The sequence below is a fragment of the Phymastichus coffea genome, unplaced genomic scaffold (assembly GCF_024137745.1).
Source record: "Phymastichus coffea isolate CEN01 unplaced genomic scaffold, Cenicafe_Pcof_1.1 PCOF00109, whole genome shotgun sequence".
Lineage (NCBI taxonomy): Eukaryota > Metazoa > Arthropoda > Insecta > Hymenoptera > Eulophidae > Phymastichus > Phymastichus coffea.
Window position 1 is genome coordinate 579,237 of NW_026706920.1, and position 12,588 is coordinate 591,824.

The window sequence follows — 12,588 nt, forward strand, 5'->3', positions numbered from 1 at the left end:
GTGAAACTTGGAAAAATGCAAATAGGAGAGAGTCGAGGAATTGAAATAAATAGCACTGTTCGCCACTCTTGCTCTGTTTTTTTATTCTTCGCGGCTGATTTTTCTCGGTGATGTACTCTTGCGCTTTAATTCTCGCTCCGACGTCCTCGCTTGATTTATGATAATCCGCGGCGCTCCGAACGAACACTCGTGCGCCTGGTTAACGTCGTTTTGCGATCTGCAAAAGACGAGAGAAAAGCAGTTTTATATTAATTTTTTATGGCCTGTTGGGATTATTCCGAAGCAGTGAAGTTATGAACGTTGAGGAAAGCTTTCTTTTTGTCGTTGGTCGAGTTAACGCGCCGATATCTTCTATCTTTGTAAATAACAGTAGGCGTATTTGAAATTCTCTTTAGAAACGGATTTGTCGAGTTATTTGTGTAAAATCCAATTAAAATTTCATAAAGTCCGTTGTCTGTGCTGCTTTTACTCCAAGTATTTCAGTGATTGCCGAGCCATGTGGCACTTTCATCTACTGAATCCCCCGTATTTCATTTTTTGTCGTACGATTTCGTCATACGTAACATTTGAAATTCTAGCGTACCGCAGAAAGATGTAAAAAAATGTAACCGTGTGACTCATATGAGCCCCGTAAACAACAGTGTTTGATACATAGTGCCGGAAACTGTGGCGCACGTGTGCGCCATCAAATAAGCATATCATCTCTTCCGTATTAATTTTAACAGCGACGATTTCATGGGATTTATAGCTTTGCTCTTTTATCCACCCATCAAAGTCTTCCGCGTGCCTCACTACATACTCAAATGAACATGTCTGACTTTAATTGGTGGCCTCGAGATTTACAATCTAATTGATCGCAAATACTCATGACATTGTACTTACCCCGTGATATATAATGTTTATCATAGAACTCGACGACTGATGTGCATAGAGCTGCAAGCAACAATCGCAGCGAAAGAATGGCCCTCTAGCACCAGCGCAGCCGGCAATAAATATCTCAAAGCCTCCTGCACCGCTCATTACGTTTATATCTGGATCGTACTACGAACGCTGCACGTCGCCAATAAAATCAGCCCATTGAGATGTATAAAACAAGCTATTATGACATTTGTTTCCGATCAGACCTAAAATCAGCATAAATCGCTTGCGCGCACGTACAGGCAAATAAGATAAATCAAGCTTTAATTTGTATCAAACAAGTTGCCTTTCCCTACGTACGCCACACGAAGCAAATATTCATTGCCCTATCGAAGCCGCGGTGCACGCGCACTAATAACATGAGCGATCGCATTTATCAAAAGTCGCGCGCGCGAAAAAATATCCTCACGGCTGCGGCGATGGCGGCGGCGGCGGCGGCGGCGGCGGCGGCTCATTGACATTCAGAAAACGGTGCGCAATAAAGCATACCTCGGCCATTACTCAGACAGCCGCACATGTGCGCTTAATCGTACGCGCGGCCACAAAGAAAAGTCGCGCTAGAGGCTAAGCAAACGAGCACTTGGCGCTCGTGCCTTGCCTCTTTTGCTCTCTCTCTCTCTCTCTCTCTCTCTCTCTCTCTCTCTCTCTCTCTCTCTCTCTCGAGTGCCTGTACAAGCTTGATGCCGACTACGTTATCGGCGCCGCCGATGAATTCCTCCTCGGTTTCCTCTCGACCCCGCGCTGCACGCGTGTTCGCCGCTCGTTTCTCCGCGCGCTCGCTCGGCTGGCAATTTCTGTTGCTGCCGAGCGCTTCGTTTGCGGCAAAGGCTCGCGCGAGCAGCTCGCATGATCTTCGAGGCTCGAAATTCGATTAATGGCCAGAGGCAGAGCGGGCGGAATCTATGCTGCGGGCAGCTCGATCGATGTGGCAACGTACGGTGACTGTGGCGGGAGAGAGTATCGACGAGAGCGAGAGCGAGAGCGAGAACCACTTAATAGGGTGTGATAGATCGGCTAAATTGCATCGATGCTAATGGGATTGCACGCGATGCAGCTATAACCATTACCGTAGAGCCAGAGGCGCCAGACCGCCGCTGCCGCCGTTGCCACCGTTGCTACTGGCCAACCTCACCCCCTTACCCCTTACTGCTGCATTGTCATCCTCTGGCAAGGCTTTGTGACCTAAGCTCCGGCGCTCGCGCCATCGGCGCTTTCTATGAATATTTTTATAAGGTGCCCCATGAAACCCGAGCGAAAGACCTCGACCTCGAGCTTCTTATTATTACTCGCGCAGTAGCCGTGAGATGAAGCGAGAACGCGCGAGAGAGAGAGAGAGAGAGACAAGAGCTTGCGAGCTTTCGCCCGATAGCAACGTTATTTACGGCGCTTTGTATTATACCCTTGTCGGTGCTGGTTACTTGCGATTATGAGAGCTGAAATTCACCGAGGAGATTCGGCTTTCGCGCAGCTCTCACTCCCTGTGCTCCTGTAGCCGTTGTTTCTGGTATAGCTAATCAACGCAAAATCAAAGTGTTAAGTAGAGTGCAGTTTGAAGCGCGCGCTGATTGCACACAGCACGTTTCTGTCAAGTTGGAGCTCTTTGCCGAGAAAAATGCAATAAATAGTAGACTGGATGAATTCACTTTAATATTATTGATTAATAGTAAGGCGAACGCGTTTTCCGACAGCCACGCTCGTCGATGCACGTCATAGCGAGACGCGGAAGCTGGAATGTAATTTTGAATGTCGATCGCTATTGCCGCGGAAATAATGACAGAAAGGATACACATGGGCGTTGAGCATTTAGGGAGCTTAGAGACAATGCAACTACGTAGGGGCGAAAATATATTTTAGCGCAGCGAGAGATAATGCACTCTGAACACGCGTCGCAAAAAAGATTGCGAATAAGTGTTTTCAGTCCATTAGTCTCGAATGGGCAGCAAGCAACGACTCGGAGAAAAAGATCACCAGAGTAAAACCCCGAGAGAAGATACAACGGCAAGACAAAACTCGCGCGCTCGAGCAGGCATCACATCATGTACATTCTCTCTTGCACGCTTCACTTTCCCATTAGAGAACTCGCGCAAAATCTTTGTTTCCGCAAGCCCATCAACTGGTCCTCGTTTTCGCGATCATCCGCAGAAGAGCAGAAATTAGGAGGGTTGCGCGCACAATGCCAGCGCCCGCGTTCTCATCGGACTTTTTAATAATGGAGAAAAATAATGGAGAGAGAGAGAGAGAAAGAGAGAGAGAGAGAGAGAGAAGTTGGGAGGATCGACAATGCGGCGACGACGACTCGACGTCGCGGTCTTCATTAGAACGAGCAGCAGCAGTACGCTCTGCTATACGCTACTGGGTAGAGGCGATTAAATGCTCCTCATCTCTCCAGCGCGAAACTTTCTCTCTCCCCCTCGTCGGCGCCTAAGACTCGCAAACAATCCCCGACGAGGCGAGTTCGTGATCCGGAAAGAGGACGCGATTAGCGACATCGATTATCCTGCATACTCGTCTCTCTCGGAGACTCGTAACCCAAGATGTCTTGCTTTGCCTCGCCAGGAGAACTCCTTCTTTTCTACTTCTGTGCCCAGGCACGCGAGCATCCCCGCACGTTGTGCCTTTTTTTCCTCCTTTCTTGTCCTGACTCCCCTTTGTCGCTGGCCGTTCGCGCGTGCGCACCCGGCAGATGACAAAAGTAATCACTTTTCTTCGAGAGTTTGACTTTGAAGTCGGCCAAAAAGGCTGCTGCTACGCAAGCTCGTAAATAGAGCTGTGTCGACGAACAAGGGACGACGCTGCTCTATGGCGACTCATTTTTCAATTATAGAACTTTGGGTACAGTCGCATACCTCTTTTATCCTGTCAAACGAGAATGTCTTTGTTTCCAGGCTTCATTTCTGATCAATTTTTTTTCTGTTTTGTTTTTTTTTTCGTTCGATATTTTTTGCCATACAATTAAAAACGAAAGTTTTGAATAATACTCTGTTGGATATAACGAAAGGAAGATAATGAGAATCCTTCCGCGGGAGAATGGGACTGTCTTTGCTATAAAAAAATCGTAGAAAAATGTACTTTTGATTCGTGGAGACTCTCGGTGAATAGAATAAATTTTCCCATTCAGAACTCAAGTGAGGCATAAAAACTTGGACGTTAATGAGATATAAAGAAAAGATCGGGAAAGATTTGGAGCACACAATTCGCTCTCTCCAAGTCTCGATTTCTTGCAGCCAACTCTGCGCGCAACCCATTTGAAAGTGAAGCTTTAAATTTTATTCGGCTGAAAATAAAGACGAGGAAGTTAGAGAAAAGTTGGACTTGATAACAAAAGGAAGAGGATCATTGAGTCGATTGTTACTCTCTAAAACGGCAGATATAACAATTTGCAAGTGCACGCGTTATTAAGCTCGTTTGTGATTAATGGGTCGCTCGATCTATTAACGTTGCGCCAAAATTACTGCGATATTCATTGTCTACACATTCTCTTCGTGTGCCATTACCTTTCATCTCTAAAGTGTGCTAATGAAATAATAGGCTCGTGCCAACGTTTGTTACAAAAGAGCTCCTACATCCCCTCACACCTTTTACGGCTTGTCCGACACGAATATAACACAATTCACAGTTTATTTTACGCCGCACACGAGCGCATCCAAAATTCACAAATTATTATCCGAGCAATCTAACTACGTAATACGCCCGAGCTGATTAATAAATTATTCACGCGTGAATTATTTGTTAAAATTCCAACGAGTCAAGTCCAACGCACATCCACGTGCACAAGAGAGCATTCACAATTGCACTAATTATTGATAGATATGAGCGAACGCTTCGCACTGCTGCCCGGCGATCAGTGATAAGCGAGCAGCTAGCTTCCATTATTCAGATATGCGAACCTTTCTCTCTCTCCCCCTCTCTCTCTCTCTCTCTCTCTCTCTCTGGCTCGCATTTGACATTCCGAGCACATTCTTGACATTCGCTATGAAATCATTCCGCCAAACAACCTGTCATTAGAGCATTAAGCAGACAAGACACGTTCGATTGATTGGCAAAAAACTTGCCAAATGCACTCACCTATGCACGCGTTCATATTGTTATCGACGGATTATGTCAATTATGCATTTGCGGGCTCTGGAAAAATTCAATTTGGCAATGTCATTATAAGCGTGCAGCAATTTTGCGGGTAAATCAAGTTAGTCTCCCTAGGATTTCGCGGACTGATTCAGTTGAATACTAGAAATGTCTCTTGTAACGATGTCACGTACATTATCGTGCTGCTGTTGCTGCCTAAGCGTGAGAGATGGGGCGGTCGGGGGGGGGGGGGGATATGGGATAAATTGGTTTAGTTGAAACAGCCTCGTAAGACATTCAAATTAAGCCAATGCTTAGTAGTCGCTCATTTGCCGAATACGTGGGGCTCCAGGAACTTTCTTGTTACATTTATAATTCGATTTGATTATACGTACTATTAAAAATCGCGTATACATTTCTTGAAATTCAATTATTTCTTCGAGTAAGCAGGGGTCACGCAAGCATTAACTACAATTTCTATAATTCGTTTGAAGTTTCGCTTAACTTTGCTAACTTCCTTTCAGTAGATTAACCGTTTATTTCATGAGCTACAAAAGAGAAGCTACGCCCTACAGAATTCCATAGCACGTTATAATCTCATAAAAAGCAATAGAATCGCTGACAAATTACAATGATGATATAGCTGAGAAAGTGATGAAAGCAATGAATTGATGAGCTTAAAAACGAGGATTCGCCAGAATCGGTGAGCAACCGTATCGTTAAACGCGGAAATCAGTTGCAAGCTGGGCGCGCCTGAATATCAATTTTTGCATAGCGAGGCCGTCGCGCGTTGGCCCTTTTATCGGCGCGTGCGGCACGCCTGCACATAATACGGACTGGCGTGGCGCGATCGCGACAGAGTTGGCCGGGCACGGGAAAAAACCCAAAGAAAAAATAGTATAATCGCGCGCCCGCGGCCGTGCCCCGGCGCCCCGGCGCCCCGACGTGCTTTTTATCATGCATATCGATCGCGCAGCGCTACACGTGTTCCGCGCGGCTGTATATCGAATATTTAAGCGAGCCGCGCGACGCCAACGGGAAAGAGTGGAGCACGTAGCGCGGCAGTCGCAACGGCGATTGTCGGAACATGGTATACAGTTATAGCGTACTCCCATGCGACGCAAGCGAGCAAGTGCTGCGGGGGCCGTGGGGGCCGTGGGGGCGGATTATAACCGCGAGACATTTAACGCTTCGCACATAATCGCGCTCATCGCGCCTCTCTCCGGTATCGGGCCAAACATTTAAGCACCAAGCGACTGCGCCAGAGACACGCGAGCGTTGTTGGCGCGTCAATCGATATCCACATCTATGCGAGAGAAATCGCGGAACAAAGCCCCGCGGGCTTGCCGAATAACCGCACTTTGATTATTGGCCGAGCGAGCCTCGCACACTGCTGCGTGCGTGCAGCCAACACCCGAACATAACCGCCCAAATTGGATTTGCCGTATGTAGCGGCGCCGCCCGCCGCCCGCCGCCCGCCGCCCACTGTCATTGCCGTGTCGCTGAATAGGACGCGACTTGGCGCGTACACGCTCGTCTGTCATATCGATTGCGCAGCCTTTTTTTCCAACCGGCCCGCGCCATCCAACTCATCCCGCGCGAGAATGGCCAAACAATCGTGGCTCCCGTCTCGCGAATTTCATAATTAACCGCACCAAATTTACAGGCTCCAGCAGCGTTTTTTCGATTTTTTTTTGTTCGCGAGGGAACGGCGGCCAACTGGTAATTAAAAAGAGGCGACGTGTTAAGCGCGCCCTTCGCCGTCGAGCTTTTTTTCCGTTCATCCTGCGCGAAACGCTAGAGAACTCGCTTTTTGGCCGCGTCAAGTGAAAACGAGGAAAAGTGCTATGTTGCACGTAACGAAGAGCACAGAGAGGGGATAAAGAGCTGGAAAAATGCGCCGATTACAGACACGTCTTGTTTTTCCTTTCCTTTTTGTTTATTCGTTAATTAGTCGAATTTATTCAACAATTTCAAGCAAATTTTCGCATCAAGAGCACGATAATTACGTAAACGTTGCAGTTAACAGAATAAATGCGCAAGATGCGTCACTTGCGAGTAGAATAAATTTTTGGAGCGAGAGTAATTTGGCGCGCATTTTTCCACGTCGAGAGAGAGAAAGAAAGAGAGCTGCGTGGCGATGTGTCAATTATTAAAATTGCGACGTCATTATTCCTCATTTCCTTAAAACTGCACCCTCTTTTTCGGAACCTCCAGCTTCTCTCGTTCGCATCCGTGATGAGCGAACTCAACCTACGCCTGAGCTAGTCGGTCTGAATAATGTACATAAATGTAGCATTTTATTCGAAATGCTGAAAAAAAACACTACATTATTTCTACACTAGAGCGAGAAAGTGTGATTTGAGCCACGCGTGGATGTTTGCGCTCGAGCGAAACGACGGTGAAATCACTTGCTCGCGCATGTATTTAACTTGATTTCTTGATAGGACGCGTGTGAGACGAGATTTGAAGCACGCTTACTTTCACAAGTGTGCGTCAATCGAGTCGTTGCGTATGAATTACTGAAAAATTCTGTTTCAGGTATAGTTATACGTAAATCTGCTAGGAAATGGCGTTCGCCTATCGTAAGACGCAACAAAACCATTCAAGAAGTAAAAATTGACGAAAAATTCGATCGTTTTTATTAATGAACAATAATATATTGAATCATCAAAATACATGATTAATGTGTAATAAATGGCTGATGATCTAACGTTAATCATTTAACTTTTTGGCAAAATCGTCTTAGCCATTAGCAGTTCACTCATGCGTCGGACACGAGGGAATCCATTTTACCTTATTACGTATGCCGTTTTAGTCGAGCGACCTTTCCTGAATGCTCCTGTAAAATCCATTTTGCTTAGACTTTGCAATTTAAGGATATATTTAGCGCAGTTAATTAAAATAAAATAATACACGAATAATCATCCGACGTGACATATACAATTATAAAATACAGCACATCGTAGATCTAACTTTTTGAAAATGGACTATTAAAAGTAACGTAAATCTGAATTCCAACTACAGAAAAATCACATAAAATTAATCATGTATACCAATGAAGAACAATATAATAGCAAAAGTAAAATATGTAATTAGTAAGAAGGTAGTTTGCCGAATTAAATTTCTCAACTACGTAGATCCTTTTGAGCACAGACATTTATTCAATTATACGCGACGTTTCGAGAATATGATCAATTCTCTGTGTCAAGTTAAAACAATGAGCTCGAAATTTAACAATTTTCAATTCGTAATACACATCAACAGATTAATCTGTATCGTTTACCATTAATATGTTAAACTACATTATTAAAAATTTTCAGGACCATTCATGGCTGAGATTATTATATCCTATGTCTACGTAGTAGAATTATCATCAAAATGTTTAATGATGCATTTCAATATATTAATGGTAAGCGAAAATCAATATGTTATGTATGTCCAGTTGAAAGTTGTTAAATTTAGTGTTCGTTATTTTAGCTTGATAGCGAAAATTAATCATATTCTCAAAACGTCGCGTATAATTGAATAGATGTCTTAGCTTCTAAAGCTGACACAATTGGGGCCCATAAATATACATTCTCATACTTCTCCATATTTAGTTTGGTGCTATTCGATGCAATTTTTAACCTAGAAAGTGTGAGCCGCAAGAACGATAATTTGTTACTTCTTTCATAGTGAAGTCATTTGCGTGTGACTGTGAGAGCAATTTTTTATTACCATATTATTAAATGACACTTGGTGATGCACGACAAAGCAGTAACATTGAACGCCATTCCAAAGTAAGAAGATATTCTTGAAAGAATTTACATTCATCAATATCTATATCAATTATAGATAGTTATGTACAGTTACAATTGAAAAATATTATTTAAATTTTACTTTTTAAATAAAAAAATGAAACTTATTCAGATAGAATTAAGTAAAACTTTACCTGTACTTCTTTTTAATAGATAAATTTAAAAATCAACTTATGAACTTATATATAACAATTTCTCGATACTAACAAGGTGATGGGCGTAAACGTTATACGCATTTTGTTTTTTAATAATGATAAGTAATACCTTTGGACAATGGACCTTAACATTTTGAGATTAAAATGAATTTTTCTTCACGCACATGGATCTGGATAAAATTTCTCTGATTATTTTTTCTCTCTGTGGGCAAGAATTGTTTTTCTTATAAGCCTCATTCCCAAGAGCAACGATAAACGATCGATGCTCTTGCTTCCTGAACGCAACCGCACGACGAGACAATGTTTTTTTTTCGAGCGGGGACACGCTCGAACGACCGACCATCCTCGCGTAGCTTCAGAGTTTCAACTAACTCGTGGTGGAGAGATGCCTCCGGGGTCGAAGTATAGAAAAACGAATAAACAGATATAGACACTCTGCCGCGACTACGAACTTTGTGCCGTTGCGCAGGTGAACTTTCACTTCCGATGCGTCTAGAGAGGACTTTTTCTTGACGGGCTTCTTACGCTGTTTATCGATTTTCAAGCAAGCGCCGAAACTTTTGGAGCGCGCGTAACGATTCGGCAGGCCTTCTTTTTTTCACTCTCTCGTCTTCTCTTCTTCTCTTGCTCTATTTCTCTTACTTTTGCTCTCGCTTTCGCTCCCCTTGCGATCCATTGTCAGGCTGAATAACGAGCGCATAGATTGCTTCTGCCTCTCGCCGAAACGAAGAAGGGAGTTCGGGATCAGAGAGCCGTTGTCGATTAATTGATAAGGCACAGAAGCACGAACGAAAAATCGAGTCGCGGCCGCGCTCTGAATAACTTTATAATGAAAATCCTTGGCGACCAGAGAGCTTTTCCTTTTTCAAAGTAAATTTTGAAATGCAAAGTGCGAATAATGGAATCTGGAGAATGCTCTGGTCGTATGCGTATTAAAGGGTTGGGGAGTTTCTAATGAGCGTCGAGACGCTATTTTCGCGAATGCGTGCACGCAATAAACGCACTTGCGAGAGTATGCGCGTATATATACATATGCGTCGAGCCGTGCCGCCGCGCCGTCTTTGAGGTACCAAGACTAATATTCTTGTTTCGCCGGCTTAAACTCGCTGACAAAGCTGAATTCCTTGGCGCGCAGCTTGATTAATTGACGCTGATCTCCAGCTCTGATTTATTTCGACAATTAATACGAGAAAGGGTTTGCCTGTTTCATATACGTCGCTGAAAACCAACGCTGATATACTCGCTGTGGATATATAAAATAGTTTGTTGCCACCGCACACGAAAAATACAAATTGCACGAACGGCCGCGCGCGAGAGGGGACATTTAGCAGGTGACGCTAATTTACGCGGGGAGGGCGCTAATTAATGAAAAAATGTCGATATCATCAGCGATATATATTATCTTTTAGGGCTTTTTTTCCTCGTACGCCGCCGAGGTGTTGTAATTAATTGACTGCCTCCGTGTGCATGACGCATGCCTATCCTATATGCAAAAAACCCAGGCTATTCTGGTGGTTAGTACGTTACGTGACACATAGATATCTCATGCATCATAAACACGCAGAAAGGGCCGAGGTTGTTTTAAAAATCGAGCTTTGAATTTTATATCGATGTGCGCGCGGGAATGGAATTTACGAGGGTATTTTTAAGTAAAATAAATTGCCTCGCGATATTTTATCGATATTTAGCCTGGCATCCTATCGCGAATTTTTCAATATACTTTCGTTAGTTGAACGAGAAAAAATTTAATTTTAATCAGCTTGCAATAGACAAGGATGAATAACAGAAAGATTTAGTTTGTGGGTGGGATGGTGGGGGGGGGGGGGGCGACAACAACTTCATAAAAAACTCAATATCGACGTCTAAATATCACTCAGCGAGACACTAATCCAGCCTTCAATGTTTAAAATTACACAAGCCCGCTGCCTACAATAAAAGTCCTCTCTCCTCTCGGCAGCAAGTATATATACCCGTTCGCTCTCAGATCTTTAAGCCGTGGGGTAAGCGCAAGACTTAAGGACCCTGCGCTAATCCGCGCTCTCATTCTCTCGCTCTTTCGTCGGCAAGCGAGAAAAAAAAAAGAGGAAAAAAAAAAGGAAACAGGCAAAAATATCCATTGTGTAAGTGCTTTGGTGGCTAAGCCGCGTTACACAATCCGGACAGAGAGGAAAAAAGCCAAAAATCTTTATTTAGTAAAAGCGCAGGCGAGTATACGCGTATGGATAATCCTCGGGACGTTGGCACGACAATGACATTTTCCACAGAGGCACAGGCAGAGAGCTATCCGTTTCCGCCGCTGGTGCACGTAGAGTACAAAGCGAGTCGAGTGCACTCGCGCACGGAACAATGCGCCGCTAATGATTATACCGCGGAAACGCCTCTCTCATCGTATGCGGATTTCATTCTTAATTATGAAAAGTACCTTATCCGTCGCGGTTAATTTCGTACGCTGCTGGCAACAAGTTGAGCAAGACCAATTTCGCAGCGACGCGAGCGGAAGACGTGTGCGATTCTCGGCTAAGCGTGAAAGTTGAAAGTTTATGATGTTAATAAAGTATAACGCGTTCATATATCCGTCGAGATTTATTTCCGGTGGTATATCTGTCTAGCGTCGAAAGGCTTACAGTGGCAACGTCAGCTATGCGTACGATTAATCTATATGATAGCCGTAATCCTGCGTAAGACGCGCGTCTGCAATGATTTCTGATTGTTTAATCTCCACGCCAAAATCTATGCTTTGAAACGTTTTTTATGGCGGGCTTAAAATGATGCGACCGTATTAATTCGGATTAATAAGAAATCTCGACACGCGGAAATCCGTCAAAGTCTAAAATGTGAATTGTTATCCATAATATTTCATAATACGAGGAAATAGTTTCGAAAAAATGTCCACTGGCCAAAATCTCTCGATAGGAACTGGCCCGCAACTTAATTTCGCGCCGAATCGAATATAAAATGTCCATTGTTCGAAATATTCCAGAGCGCAATTCGCGAAAGTTGGCGCCGAAGAGTTACGCGCGGCGAGAGGGCCGCAGCGCTGACTGCGGTGTGACCATAGTTTAAAATTTTTATCCAAATTCGCAAGCCCTCGCGGCTCTGCACACTCGCATCTACTCGATATTCCAGCTCGTGCGCGCAAAATAGGATAAGCGCTGCCGAAGCTTCGTGCCGCGGTGCGGGATCGCAACGCAGAGCTAGCTATATATAGTGGCATCGCGTCGTATTTACATAAATATTCTCGCTAGAGCCAGAGAGTACCTGGCTGGCACTTGGGTTCAGCGCCCCGGAAAATCAGGTGCACTTAAAGCGACGGCCGATCGGCTTAACGTTCGCACGGGGTGGCCAGCTGTCGCCATTCCTCTTGTTCGAAGTCTGGCGATGGATTTAATTTTGGTCTCCCTCGAAAACTTAATCTCAGCAGCCAGCGCTCGCTTGATGTCTCCTTCTCGCTTCTACTTTTGGCAGTAAATCTCTCCGCACACCCCCAAGGTCGGTAAGACAGGCTCCTTCTGCGCGGCACTCAATGTCCATGTCGCTTTCGTTTTTTCTTGCTTTTTTTGCTTGGTCGCTCGCTTGCCGGGCTAAAATAAGAACAGGATGCTTTCGGGATGGTATATTACTCAAAGAAACTCACGCGACCAGATAGCTCTCTG